Raw genomic sequence first — 15,104 nt, 5'->3', positions numbered from 1 at the left:
AGCAGTGTATTTCTCAGTCTGCCTGTTCTGTTCCCCACTCTGTCTCTGGTGAATCCTTTCACCCTCCTGCACATCTGGCCTATACCCCAGCACTTGTATAAATAAAATAAATCTTTAAAAAAAGTATTACAGTTTTAGCTCTTAGATATATGTCTTTGATATACTTTGAGTTAATTTTTGTATATGTTCTCAAGACTCCAACATAATTCTTTGAGCCTCTGAAAGTAAGGCTCCAACATCATTCTTTGTCTTGTAACTATCCAATTGCCTGATACCTATTTGTTGAAAAGACTTTTCCCCTATTGATTAGTCTTGGCATCATTGTTGAAAGTCTGTTGACAATCCATAGATATGTGATTTATTACTGAATTCTGAATTTAATTCTGATCTCTAAATAGCAATCTGTTTTCCAGGACTACACTATCTTGATTATTGTTGCTTTAAGATTAAGTTTTGAAATTAGGAAGTGTGAGTTCTTTTTTTTTTTTTTTTTAGTTTATTCTGGGTCTCTTGCAATCCATATAAATTTTGGAGTCAGTATCAACTTCTACAAAGATGTCAGTTGGCATTCTGATAAAGAATGTATTGAATCTGTCTCTCAAGTTGGGAATACTGCCTTCTTAACAATAAGTCTATTGGTCCATGAATAGGGATGTTTCCCCATTTATGCAGATCTTTATTTTCTTTCAACAATATTTTCAGAGTATGTTTCTGCTGCTTTTGTTAAGCTTACTTGTATTTTGTTTCATTCCTTTTTATTCCTTTTGATGCTGTTATGAATGGAATCGTTTTTAAAGTTTTATTTTTGGATTGTTTGCTGCAAGTGCATTGAAATACAATTGATATTTGAATAATGATCTTATATCCTGCAGTGTAGCTGAATTTGTTTCAGTAGCTTCTTAGTAGATTTTTTTAAGATTTTGTAAGTGTAGATCATATCATTTGTAAATAGAGGTAGTTTTATTTCTTCCTTCCCAGTCTAGTTGCTTTTTATTTCTTGCCTAATTGATCTGGCTACAAACTTCAGGACAACGATGTGGCATTAGCAGACTACCTTGTTTTAATCTTATTTGGAAAGCATCTAGTCTTTCACCACTTAGTATGTTGTTACCTGAGGGTTTTTCATAGATGCCCTTTATCAAGTTGAGGAAATGTCCTTCTGTTTCTAGCTTGTTAGGTATTTTTATCATGAAAAGGTGTTGGATTTTGTCAAATGTTTTTTTTTATTTTTTTTGCATACGTTGAGGTGATCATATAAATTTTAAAATTGATATGACTTAATAACATTAATTGGTTTTCAGATATTAACAACACTTGTATCTCTGGTATAGAGATCACTTGGTCATATATAATTCTATATAGATATGTTGCTGGATTTGGCTTACTAGTATTTTGTTAACTTTTTTCCTCTGTAATTTTCTTTTCTTTTTTTTTTTAAAGGTTATTTATACAAGAACTGGGGTACAGGTCAGAGGTGTGGGAGGGTGAGAGAATTCATCAAAGAGAGTGGGGATCAGAACAGGCAGACGGACTGATGACACTGCTGAGGGGAGCAGCGGGAAAGGCAGGAGAGGTCTGCTGCGCCATGTGGGTTTCTCCTGGTGGGCCAGCAATTGAACACATGCTGCAGAGGCTGCGGACAACTTCACAGTGCAGCACAGCGCTCAACCCTCTGTGCCACCGGGGAGGACCTCCTCTGTAGTTTTCTTATGTTTTTGCATAGTTTTGGTATCAGGGTAATTCTAGCTTCATAAAATGAATTGTGAAGTGCTCTTTTATTTTTAGGAAAAGTTGTAAAGAATTTGTATTGGGAATTGGGAAGTGCTCTTTTATTTTTAGGAAAAGTTGTAAAGAATTTGTATACTTTGTTTTTTTTTTTTTTAAGATTTATTTATTTATGCAAACAAGAACTGGGGTACAGGCCAGAGGTGTGGGAGGTGAACAGATTCTCCAGAGACAGAGTGGGAAACAGAGCAGGCGGATTGACTGAAATACACTGCTGAGGGAAGCAGCAGGCGAGACAGGAAAGGTCTGCTGTACCATGTGGGTAGCTCCCTGCCCAGGGATTGACCTCATTTTGCAGTGTTTGCGGATAGCTTCATAGTGCTGCCTCCTAACCCCTTGTGTCACCAAGGAGGCCCCCAAAATTTGTATTCTTTGAATGCTTGATAAATTCTGTAGTGAAATCATCTAGAGCTGGACTTTTCTTTCTGGATAGTTGATTATTAATTCATTCTCTTACAGGTTTTTTGGAGTTTGTTTATTTTTTCTTGAATCAATTTTGTTAATTTGTCTATTTCTAGGAATGTCTCCATTTCATATATGCTATCTAACTTTTTGGCATGTAATGTTATAAGTATGGTTATATAAATTCTTTTATTTCTTTTGACTGTTTTGGTAGAACCTAAGGGGAAAGTGGAAACTCCAAAAAATAAGCTATTACAGAATATGGAGAAGTTTGCATGCACTTTAGTTATTTTGCATACAGATTGATTTCTCGCCCATGATAAAAGTAGACTGATGGACTGAATTAAGAAATTAAGTTAAAACATAGGTCTTAGAAGAAACATGAGAGTAGAAAGAAAATTATTCAGTCTAGGAATAATGTAACTTGTTTGCATATAGTTGAGTTAAACTAATGGGCAGGTGTCAACGGCATGAACCCTGGTCTCTCTGAACACCCTTATTGTTCCTTAGGTCGACTAGGGATACTGAAGAATGAAATTTGAGTGGTTATTTTTTCAAAAAAATAACAGAGTAACAGTGTAGTATACATCTTAAGTTGCCTGTAGGTAATTTAGTGTCTCCCGGTGTCCTTATGCCATCACTTCTATCTTAGTATAGATCTGCTCCATTCCTTACCAGACTTTTTCAAGTCCAAACTCTTGGTAGACCTTAGAATCAAATTTATTTTTTGGACTAATTATGAGCCCTAGGACCTGAAGAGGGATGTCTGATTTTTGTTGTTGCCAATGTTATATTGCTTATGCACCTGTGCATTGATTGTGGAAGAAATATTTTGAGGAAATGTAAACAATTATAAACTTTTCATTTTCATAGATGTACAGGAAGTTCAAAGGAGCAAGATGGTACAAATATTGTACAAAATGTTCATCTAAAGTCTCAGACAAATGACCATACATGCAAGACAATAGCAGAGTCTAATTTGAATTCTGGAGAGCCTGAGACTTCAGTTTTTGAAAGAAGGTATGCATGTGTTCTGAGGATAACAGGACTTACTGTATTAGTTACCCATTATTATGTAACAAATTACTTCAAAGCTTGATTTTAATTTTGTTAGTGGCTTGCATCCACTTTCTGTTTCACAGTTTCTGTGGATCAGAAATCTGGGAAAGACTTTTGTGCTAATTCTGCCTTGGGGAATTTCTTGAAGTGTAAGAATCAAATTGCTGTTTGGTTTGCAATCCTTTGAAGGCTTGACTGGATTCGTAGCATCCACTTATAAGGTTGTTTGCTCATATGGCTGTTGGCTAGAGACCCCTGTTCTTTGTCATGTGGCTCTTTCCATGGGATTGTATGGTGTGGCAGCTGATTTCCTACATTACACATGTGATTCAACAGAAAGTGTGACTACACTGGAGTTTCTGATATCTTTTAAAGATCTAGCTTCTAAAGTTGCTTACTGCCACATCTACATTATTCTGTTTATTAGAAACACGTCACTAAGTCTAAGCCACAATTATGGAGAAGGGAGTTAGCTTTTACCTCTTGAAAATAGGAGTGTTTAAGAAATTAAGGGTATGTGTTTAAAGTGAGCACACTCAGTGAGTAAACCAAATTAACCTACTCTTATAATATCTGAAGTCATACACCCTTTTTTTAAAATGAAGGAATGGTACATTATAGCAGATTCCCAGGCATTTACAAACTGGCTAAAATTTCTTTACTATTTGTGATTTGTGACTTCTGACTTGTCCAGGTTTCATAGTAGACAGAAAGGGATCTAGGTCTGGGAGAACTGAATCATCTCTGAACTTTTTTTTTTTTTTTAAGATTTGTTTTATTTATGCATACAAGAACTGGGGTATAGGCCAGAGGTGCCGAGGGCAGGGGTAGTGAGAGGATTCACCAGAGACAGAGTGGGGAGCAGAACAGACAGACTGAGTGAAATATACTGCTGAGAGGAGCAGTGGTCGAGTCAGGAGAGGTCTGCTGTGCCATGTGGGTTGCTCCCTGGCCAGGGATTGACCTTGTGCTGCAGTGACTGCTGATAGCTGTATAGGTTTTGCCTTAACCCCTTGTGTCACCAGGGAGACCCCTCTGAACAATTTTTGGACTACATTTAAAATAGATGTTTTTGTCCTTAAGTTATATTTGTTTTTTTTTTTAATTTGAAGAAAACTGATTTGTTTCTAATTTGATTTTTAATCAAAGAATGTTATTTGAGTTGACTTAAATTCATAACTGATCCATGAGTTAATTTAAAAGGCTATAAAATTCAGTATTTATCATGTTTGATAGTCCATTGTGGAATTTAATTTTAGGTTCTTTGTTTTATGCAGCAAGTAAGTGTATTCTTGGTGAACTATAATATCACTGTTTATAAGAAAGAAAACTTTGGTAGTCTTAGGAGAAAAGTGACCAACACATAAGATAGATTCTTTAGATATATGTATTATAAAGGCATGCATTTTATGTTTTACTCTTTCTTTTCCCCTTAAGTGGACCTTCCATGGTCAAGAATGTTTTAATAACTGAAAAGAATAATTCTGATGTAGATGATAAGGAAGTTCAGGAAAATCCAGGTAAGTTACTATTTTTTTTAAGATTTATTCATTTATGCATACAAGAGCTGGGGTATAGGCCAGAGATGCAGGGGGTGAAAGAATTCACCAGAGGCAGAGTGGGGAACAGAACAGTCAGACTGACTGAAATACACTGCTGAGGGGAACAGCGGGCAAGACAGGAGAGGTCTATTTTTGCTATGTGGGTTCCTCTCTGGCCGGCCAGGGATGAACTCGTGCTGCAGAGGCTGGATTGCTTCATAGTGCGGTGTCTAACCCCTTGCGCCACCAGAAAGGCCCAGTTACTATTTTTTCCCCTGTGTTCTTTATTTTTATGGCATAAGGTGTGCTGTTTTATTTAATATATCACCTGTTGCAGATCTGTATTGAGTACTACTTTTAGAAGCCTTGTTATATGGCTGGAGATTTGTAATAATTTCTCCCTAGCTGAGAGAGGGAGGGAAGGAAAAGAGAAAGAATGAGAGAAGAGTGACAGTCCTTTCTTCGAAGTAGAACATAGTGAAATAATTTTGCATTTATTATGTTAAGTATTGAAAAGTGTTAAATTGATAAAAGGTATAAATGAAGCAAGATTAATGATGTATTTATGATTACTGAAGCTGAGTGATGGCTAGATCAGTTTCATTATTCTATTTTTTCTACCTTGATATTTGAAAGTCACCGTAATAGGTTGTTAAAATATCTCTTAATGGAGAGTTTTATAACTGTTTTATGCCCCCAAAGAATGTGTTCTTGTAATGTAATTTGTTGTACTATTTTTTCTCCTGAATTTGCCAGTTTTTTTTTCCTTTTACAATCTTTTTTTCTTGTATTTAGATTTATTATTTGAGTTAGATCTTGTATTTAGTATTTAGGTTGTATTAGATCTATCATTTTCTTGTATTTAGATTCTTGCATTTAGATTTTCTCGTGTTAAGGTTTATTAGATGTATTTCTTGTATTTAGATTTATTTAGATCCATGTTATTGCTTTTTATATTTATCTCTCTACATTTTAAACTTGGCAAAGAAAAAGCAGTGAATTATCCTGAATATACTTTTGGCTCAATTTTATAATTTTTTTTTTATTTCTTTTTTGTAGTGTGCTCTTAATTATAGTGGTGATTTTCTTTCACCGAGGAGTTATTTAAAATAGTATTTTATCCAAGATCTTGACTCCACAGTGAAGGACCTGGGATTGAATCTAACTATATCACTTACTAGCTTCATTATCTTAAGAAATTTCAAGATTTTTGGCTTCAGCTTCTTTGTATAAAGTTGTTTTCAGTTCCAATCCCTTAGATGGATATAAAGATGAATGTATACACCCTGCTTAGTTTTACACCTGGTTTATGTTAAATACTCTTGTTGACTGTAAGTCTAAGAAGTTATATTTTATTTTGTCTTTGTTAGTAATTTCCAACTTCATTTTATATTTCTAGAGAACTTTAGCCTACATTATTATTTGAATTTATTAAAGGTTTTTTCCTTAGTGTTCTAGAGTACACTCAGAATATATAAAAATCATGGAAAATCTTCCATGGGTGCTTGAGAAAGAGAATATTTTTTAATAATATTATTTTACCTATAAACATTGGTTTATAGGTAACCAATTTAATTGAGGGTAACATTGTTTATGATTTAGAGGTACAGAATCACCCTTTAGGTATATGTTACACCACATGCATAACCAAGGTACTGAAAGTCCTCCACCCTAGTCCATTGTGCCCCATCCCACTTTGTTCTTCTCCCTCTCCCTCCTACTCTGATATCCTCAGTTGTTCAATTCGATTTCTAGGATTTGTTATTGGTTTGATTTTACTGACCCATTGTTCTATTTCTCCTCATTCCTTATTGTGTTTGTCTTTCTCCTTCTGTATTAATTCATTTAACATATGCCTTTCAGTTCCATCCAGGTGGTCACAAATGGCAAGTTTATCGTTATAGTTAAGTAGTATTCCATTGTGTGTATATACACCACATCTTCCTGATCCATTCCTTCTGGTTTGGGGCACTTAGATTGTTTCTATAACTTGACTATTATAAATAGTGCTGCAGTGAATATAGGAGTGCCTACTGCTCTTCAAATTAGTGTTTTGTATTCTTTGTATAGATACCTATGAGAATTGTTGTTTCATATGGTAGATCCATTTTTAATATTTTGAGAAACCTTCGTACAATTTTACATGGGGTCTACACCAGTCTACATTCCCACTAACAGAGTCGTCCTTTTTCTTCACATCCTCACCAACGCTTATTTTTTTTAGTCTTTTGATATGGACCATTCTCACAGGTGTGAGGTGATATCTCATTGTGGTTTTGATTTGTGTTTCCCTGATGTTACGTAAGTGATGATGAGCAATGTCATGTGCTTATTGGCAAATTTCTATGTCTTCTTTGGAGAAGTGTCTTTTTAGCTCTTTCACCCACTGTTTGGGTGCATTAATTGTTTACTTTTTGTTCTGTTGTATGGGTGCTTTCTAGATCTTGGATAGCAACACCTTGTGAGATGTATGGTCTACCATTCAGTTAGGTGCCTTTTTGTTTTTGTGACACTTTCTTTTACTATATAGAAGCTTTTTAGTTTGATGTTGTCCCAATTGTTTATATTCTTATTTATGTTCCTTGCTGTTGGAGATGAATCCACCAGACATCTCATAGCCTGCATTGTGGAGTGTTTTGCCTGTTTTTCTTCTGTGTATTTTATGATTTCAGGTCTTACATCCAAGTCTTTTGTTCATTTTGAATTAATCTTTGTGTATGATATGAGGTAGTTGTCTAGTTTCATTCTTTTGCATGTGGTGGTCCATTTTTCTCAAGCCCATTTATTGAAGAGGCTTTCCTTTCTCTAGTGCAAATTCTTGGACACTTTGTCAGAGGTTAACTGTCCATAGATGTGTAAAGTTTGCTTTTGAGCTCTCAATTCTATGCCATGGCCTGTGTGTTTTTATTCTAGTACTATACTGTCGTGTCTATTCTATCTTTGTAATATAGTTCAAATCCTTCCTCTTTTTTGGTCAGAGTTCTTTTGGATTTGCATATTGCTTTAGGTAAAATGGCCACTTTGACAGTGTTTATTCTTCCAATCCATGATTCAGGAATGTTTTTCCATTTCTTTGTGTTTTCTGCTTCTTTTAACAATTTCATATAGTTTTCACTATATAGGTTATTCACCTCCTTTGTTAGGTTTACTCCAATATTATTCTTTTTATTGCAGTTATAAATGGGATTTTTAATTTTCCCCCTCTTTTAGCTCAGTGTTTGCTTATAGGAAGGCAGATGGTTTTTGTTTATTGATTTTGTAACCTGCTATTTATTTACCCTTAGTGTGACCTGAGGGCTGGTTTGCCCTTTTATGTGTCCCATAAACTCCTTTGGGCAACTGTAGATACTGGCTATGTAGAGGATCAATCCTTAAATCACTTAACAGAGCACAAAGATATGTGAAAATTTTTTCCCTATAGGATCACTATATCCTCTGGGATCCGGTCTCAAGCACCTATGCTAGGTTTCCACTCCTATAGATATTGACCAGAGGGAGCAACTATCCTTTTTTTTTTTCTTTGAAGACAGCGGAGGCTATTCTCATATACTGCTCATTCATATTTTGAGTATACCTTTTATCTTAGCCAATTCAGAGAGAATAATACCTTGTAACAACTGCTAAGCAACAATCCTTCTAACTCTTGCCAGTGAGACTAGATTTCCGCAATGGACACTGGAATTCGCTTCTCTGCTTACAGTTTAGCACACAATTTCCTGCCCACTCCTGGATAAGTTCGATTCTTAAAAAAAAAAAAAAAAAACTTCCAGGACTGTAAACCAAATCTGAAATTGAGGAATACTCACCAGTCAGCAAGTCTGAAGCTCAGAAGAGCTGGATGGACACAAGGGGCTTTTATGCTACCATGGCCAGCCAAGTCAGCTTGATGCTACAGACAGGTTCATGAGAAGTCTCTGGTTCCCTTTGTTGGTCACCACTTGTTGATCTAAATAAACTGGTACATGCAAAATTAAGTGAGTTTATTAAAGAATCATGAGTGATTATTTGAATCCAGGAAACAGTCCTATAGGTGAGAACTGTTTTCGGTATCCTTCATATATATGCTTATTTGCTTTATTTCTTCTCTGTCCTACCAGTTGCCTCCAAGACCCACTGCTATGGGAACATGTTCAAGTGGAGTCTAATCCTTTACATGGTCTAATGAGGATTACATGGAAAATTGGATTTTAGGGGCGGAATTAACAGCTTTATTGAGATGTACTTCATGTATTATACAACTAATCCATTTATAATATATAATTTAACTGCGTGCCTCTATCACCACATTAATTTTAGAGTACTTTCATCACCCCAAAAAAGAAAAAACATACTCGGTGGCAGGCATCTTCCTTTCTGTTCCCCCGACAATACCCATGCCCAGGCATCCACCGATCTCCTTTTGATCTATTTAGACTTACCTATTCTGAATAGAGATATATGATTTTATGATTACTAAATTTTCTCTATATCAGCAACTTTATAAAGTATCTAATGCATTCATTCTTCATCTTTTGCTATTGATATAATGGCTTCATTTGAGAATATAGTAAAGACTCCAACATACTATTTCATGATATGAATATTACATACAAAATTGTATAAAAATTTTAGGTGGTTCTTAGATGTTAAGTGTTAGAGTTACATATCACTGGATAATTAAACACCCAAACCTTAGTGAATTAATGCAATAATTGATTCATCTTAATGTTCTGTGGAGTGACCTGGCTTAGCTGGACATTTTCACCTGGATTCTCAGCATGCCTTTCAAGTGTATGCTGCTGAAGCTGGAGTCATTTGAAAGCCCAAATGGACTGGAAGTCCATGGTGACTCCATTTTTATATATGTCACTCAGCCAGGGTGGCTTAAATACTTGGGGCTGGCCAAGCATCTCTTTTCTTCCACAAGGCTTTAACATATGGTTAACTTGGGTTTCATTATAACATGGCAGTCTTGGGGTAGTCAGTCTTCATTCATGGTGGCCATCTTTCTGTAGTGCAGTGTACTTCTAAGAGATCCAGGTGGAATCTACACATCTACTTAGGACTTGAAACCCAGAATATTATCATCTCTGCTGCATTCTCTTAAGCAAGTAAGTCCTTAAGGCCAGTAGTGACATAGGAGAAGAGAAGATGAACATTTGTCCATAGTAAGGGAAAAAACTGTAATTATGTTCACGTGCTGTTTAGCAAACTAAATTTTTTTTTTTTTAGAGGTTTCTATTCATAATAATACCTGCAAGAGTTGGAATAATAATAGCAGGGAATTTATGAAGAACTTTTTTTTTTTTAATCTTAAATTTTATTTTTATATTCCCCCATACAATTGCAAACGCCCCATTCTGACCCCAATCCTTCCCCTCCCGCCCCCCCCCCCAAAAGTGTCTCTGGTTCATAGTTTTTTGTTGATTTTGATTTTCACTTTCTTATATTCATTTTCCTGGTCCCTTATTTAAGTTTTCTAGATTCCTGCTATGAGTGCATTCAAAAAAGATAAACACATGCAATTTGCAGCAACATGGATGGCGCTGGAAGGGATCATGCTCAGCGAAATAAGCCAAAAAGAAAAAGAAAAATACCGGATGGTAGCAAACTAAAATTGATGACCTCTGACTTTATTGGCACAATGCTAAACTCAGTACAGTTGTACTATTTTAAAACTTCAAGGATCATAGATTACATTATTAGCATATTAATTGTTCTTTATCCCACCCTACATTTTTATCTACCCAGTGACCAATAGAAAACATTTGTATTTTGGTCATTTTTATTTATTTTAATTTTGGGATCACATTTTACTCCCCCTTATATGTACATGTTCCACTCACACTCCACTGAACCACTCATTCTATGCACGTCCCTCCCCCATTTTCTCTTCCCTCTCCCTTGTGCCCTCTGGTGACCAGTACATTTTCCCAATAAGTCCAAGATCAGTGCTTGCTGTATTTTGCCAGTGTATGGCTTTATTTGTTATTGTTATTTATATTTCACAAGTGAGTAAAACCATCTAATATCTGTCTTTCACTTCAGAATCTTCCTTTGAGCAAATTTTAATTTTTTTAATACTTAGGTGAAAATGTGGCCCCAACCTCTGTTTTGCTCCAATGCAGGTGAAGTCCTGGTTATTAACAGATAGATTAGATATAGTCATTGTACCAAGATCTAGAGAAATATCGCACAGTTTTTCATTAGTTTTTATTCCTTAACTGTGAAAAGCATTGAACTAATAAGATGTATTTTCAAGTAAATTTTATTTAAAACATACTGAAGTTGACCCAGTAGCACACTTTAACTCAACATACTGTTAGCTGTTGTGTATGATATATTGCTTATATTTTGCAGATGACTCAAGAGTAAAAGGATCTCAAGTAACATCAGAAAAGCAAAATACATCACAAATTAGCTAAGATTATTTTTCTCTTTTAATATTTTCATAGGACTTGTTTCTAAATATAATTTAATTTTCCTGAAGCGGGCGGAAAAATTATTTGGATTAATTGATTCATTAAAAGTACATATTTATTTTTCATTAATTACACACTAAATCTTTACTGGCCACTAAGTTTCTTTATTGTTTATTTACAAATCAAATAGCAGTGTCACTTATTGCCCAATAGTAAGGAGCTGGGTGGAAAATTCTATAAGATTATGGCATCCCTGACAACTCCCATTTTTATCCAGTTTGCTGCTAAATAAAGTCATGGTTAGATACATAAATAGGCAAAGCTGAGAGCAAAGTAACCTTTGAAGAGGCCCATTCGAGATTCAGAACTCCATGGTTCTCAGAGAGATAGTTGTGGAATTAGAGTAATTTTTTAATAGTGTGGAATCAGAGTGATTTTAACTTTGTGGAATTAGAGTGATTTTTTAATATTTTTCTTATACACCAGGATGAGTGCTGCTGTACTTAGACCTAAAGAGAACCACTAGGCGTGAAGTTCTCTTTAGTTGCTTCAGCCATAAAGTTGCTCATACCTTGTCAGTTTTTTGTGGATCCAAACTGAGAGACAAATATACCTCTCTCCTTATGTTTATCTTAAATTGGAATCATCCCTAGAGTCAGGAGTAGGCAAAGAGAAATAACAATGCTTCTGAGCAGGGGCTGCAGCACCCAGAGGAGAATCAAGCATTATTTCCAATAACTGTAGGTACCTACTGGTGAGCAAGAACTTTTGTCATAGACAACACATTTAATAATAAAAATATGACCACATTCAGAGATTTGGTTATGGCATAGAAGACTTTTTGATTCTAAAATATTGTAATTTTTCAGTTAAAGAGGCCAGTAAATGAACAATAAGTAAAGATAATACTGTTGAGAACTGAATTAGTAACTGGTGTTGACATGGAAGAAATTCCTCAGAACATAAAATACAAAAATTGGAAACCATGAAGATAAAAGATATGCAGTTGAAATAATGTAGAGACAGCAGACAAAGCATGTAGGATTTCTAGGGAAAAAAAGAAACAGATGGAGGAGAGAGAACAGTTAAAGAAATAGTTTAAGCTTCTCTGGATTAAAGATGACTTGAATCTGCAGTTTGAATGAATTGCCAACTACCAGTCAGAATTATGGATATAAGTGATTAAAATCCTTGTATTTTAAAAATACAGGGAAGCTTCTACAACAAAACAAAAAATTATGAAGGAGAAGAAATGAGTAGCACTTTTCATCTGTGTAACTCTAGAAAATAACTACAGCCTGCTTTCAGAAAAGCATTACAATCCAATAATCTTTTATCTGGTAAATATATTTTTCTTACTGATAAGTTAACTTATTTTGCAGATAATGCAAGAATGAATTTAGTATCCTCCATGTAAATACCCTTGTAAGATTTTCTAAACAAGTACTGTGTAAATCATAACTGGGTACAAAGAGAAAACAGCGGTGAGGAATGATTATTACATTATGTATGACTAAATTTAAATGATGTGTATTTGTTTTCTGTTGCTTTGTACCGAGTTACTACTAATTTATGGATTTGAACAACAAACATTTATTATCCCATGGTTTTCATTGGTCAGGAACTCAGACAAAAGTTAGCTGGGTCCTGTGTTCTGGGGATATCACAAGCTGCAATCAAAAGTGTCAGCTTGGACTGTGATCGCATTTGAGGCTCCAGATCCTCTTCATGTGATTAAGGGAAGAAAAGGAATAATCATTGATCAAACCAATAAAAGTTAGGAGAAAGAAAAATCATTAATATAAGATAATTAAGAAATATAAAGTAAAATGGAAGAACTAAAAGGAAGCATATTGTTACACTATGTGTATTAAGTTCCTTTAATATGATAGAAACTATCAGATTTGGTTAAATAATACAAATCAAACTACATATTTATACTATGCTCTTAAAACAAGTTTTTAAATGAAAGATCATCAAAGAATTAAGTAGGTATACCAGAAGAAAATAGTAGTGTAATTTAAGTATTAAACAAGGTAGAAATTTTTCCCCAACCCGCCCCCAAGCAAAGTAGAATTTAAGATTAAAATAAAAGTGTAGGGCCTCCCCAGTGGTGCAGCGGTTGAGCACTGGGCTGCGAAGCTGCCTGCAGCCTCTGCAGCACCTGTTCCATCCCTTGCCACTGGCGAGGGTCCCACATGGTGCAACAGACCTCTCCTGCCGTGCCCGCTGCTCCCTTCAGCAGCATACTTCGTCAATCTGCCTGTTCTGCTCCCCGCTCTGGCTCTGGTGAATTCTCTCACACTCCTGAACTTCTGACTGTACCCAGTGTGCGTATAAATAAATAAATAAATCTTTAAAAATAATAATAAAATAAAATGAAAATGTAGGATAAAGAAAGGACATGTAATGGTAAAGTGAACAATTTATGAAGATGTAAAAAATGTGCAAAACAACCTAGCAGCTAAATAAGAGAATGTAAGGAGATTTTTTTTTTTTTATTTAGATAATACAGTTAGACTGGGAGGTTTTATTTTATGTGTGTGTGTGTTGTGTCACTTCAAAAAAAATTTTTTTTATCTTTTTTTTTTCCTCCTTTCTGTTGGTTGGAGAGTGCCGACTTTGTGGGTGTGGGTGGGTAGCAGGGTTCTGAACTTTCCTCCCTTCTAGACCTCTTTTATGGCAACTTTCTTCTTTGGGCAGTTTGCCAGAGTCGCCCATTTATCTTCCATGTCCCAGTTCTCTCAGGGACCTGCTGTTTTTCCTCCCTATTAACTTTTTTTTTATGGGAGGTCTTACTGGCAGCGTTTCCTCGCCACCATGTTGATGACGTCTCAAGACTCTTTGTTGTTCATTTTCAAACAACATTTGCTTCCACCATCACCTCAGTCCCCTGTTCTCCTCCCTCCCTCCTTCTGATCCCTCTCCCTCCTCCTCCCCTACAGTATGTCTCTGATTTATAATTGTCTGTTTTTGCTTTGTTGTGTTTTGTGCTGTTATTATTTTTTTACACCGATGTCTTATTTGGTTCCCTTATATTCCTGCTATAAGTGAAACCATCAATATTTTTCTTTTTCTTTCTGGCTTATTTCACTGACCATAATTCCTTCTAGCTCCATCCATGTTACTGCAAATGACATGAGTTTATTTTTTTTGGTTGCTGAATAATATTCCATTGTGTATATGTACCACATCTTCTTGATCCATAGACTGGAATGTTTTAAAAACACATTTTCAGAATTAGACATCTCTTGCAAATAAAAAAATAGATAAGAACATAAGAATTTAATTAGATAGCCAACAGACTCAACTGGTATGTAGAACTTTGTGTTATTGTGATACAGTGAGTGGGTTATGTGTATGTATACACATGGACACATGTATACATAACCTTTTAAATTACAAATAAACTCTTGTGGAGTACCTAGATGGTTTTCAGTTTGATTTTTGTTTTCTGTTTCTATTCGAAGCACTACTACTGAGAATGTGTTATTGTACCTATCTATGGCTTTGCCCATTTTTTGTGTACATTTTTGCAAATTCATTTTTTCAAAATGAAATTTCTGAGTCAAAGAGTTTAACAGGTATTATCAAATTGTCTGCAATCAGTTTCAATTTCTACCTATGGTATATGACAGTACCTGTGTGCCTTTAACATCATTAATCCTGGGTATCATTGAGTTTTCAAGTCTTTTCCAAACTAGCAGCCTATTTGTTGTTGACATTTCCTTACATATTAGCATAAATGTTTTAAAATGGTTTTAGTGTTTTGTCTAGAAGTATTAGCATTTAGGAGGTAATATAATCTTTTCAATGCAAAGCATCATCCAACTAAACATTTATATATATACATTTTTTGTCTCTTATATTTTTACAGTATTGCCATCCAACACACCAAATGTTTGCAGGACCAAGA

The 15,104-nt window shown here is 35.1% G+C and overlaps 1 long non-coding RNA gene across 1 annotated transcript; it reads left to right on the top strand.

Annotated features, from left to right (window-relative positions):
- The first annotated feature begins 3,188 nt into the window (after positions 1-3,188).
- On the top strand, positions 3,189-11,165 carry LOC119250681 (uncharacterized). The gene is made up of 3 exons (XR_005126374.2): positions 3,189-3,207; positions 4,684-4,766; positions 11,127-11,165. It is a non-coding gene; the product is annotated as an uncharacterized LOC119250681 (long non-coding RNA).
- The last annotated feature ends 3,939 nt before the right edge of the window (positions 11,166-15,104 follow it).

The sequence above is a fragment of the Talpa occidentalis genome, unplaced genomic scaffold, assembly GCF_014898055.3.
Source record: "Talpa occidentalis isolate TD23 unplaced genomic scaffold, MPIMG_talOcc4v2.1 talOcc4.18, whole genome shotgun sequence".
Lineage (NCBI taxonomy): Eukaryota > Metazoa > Chordata > Mammalia > Eulipotyphla > Talpidae > Talpa > Talpa occidentalis.
Note: the sequence above shows the minus strand (reverse complement) of the source record. Positions and strands in the feature narration are given on the sequence as shown.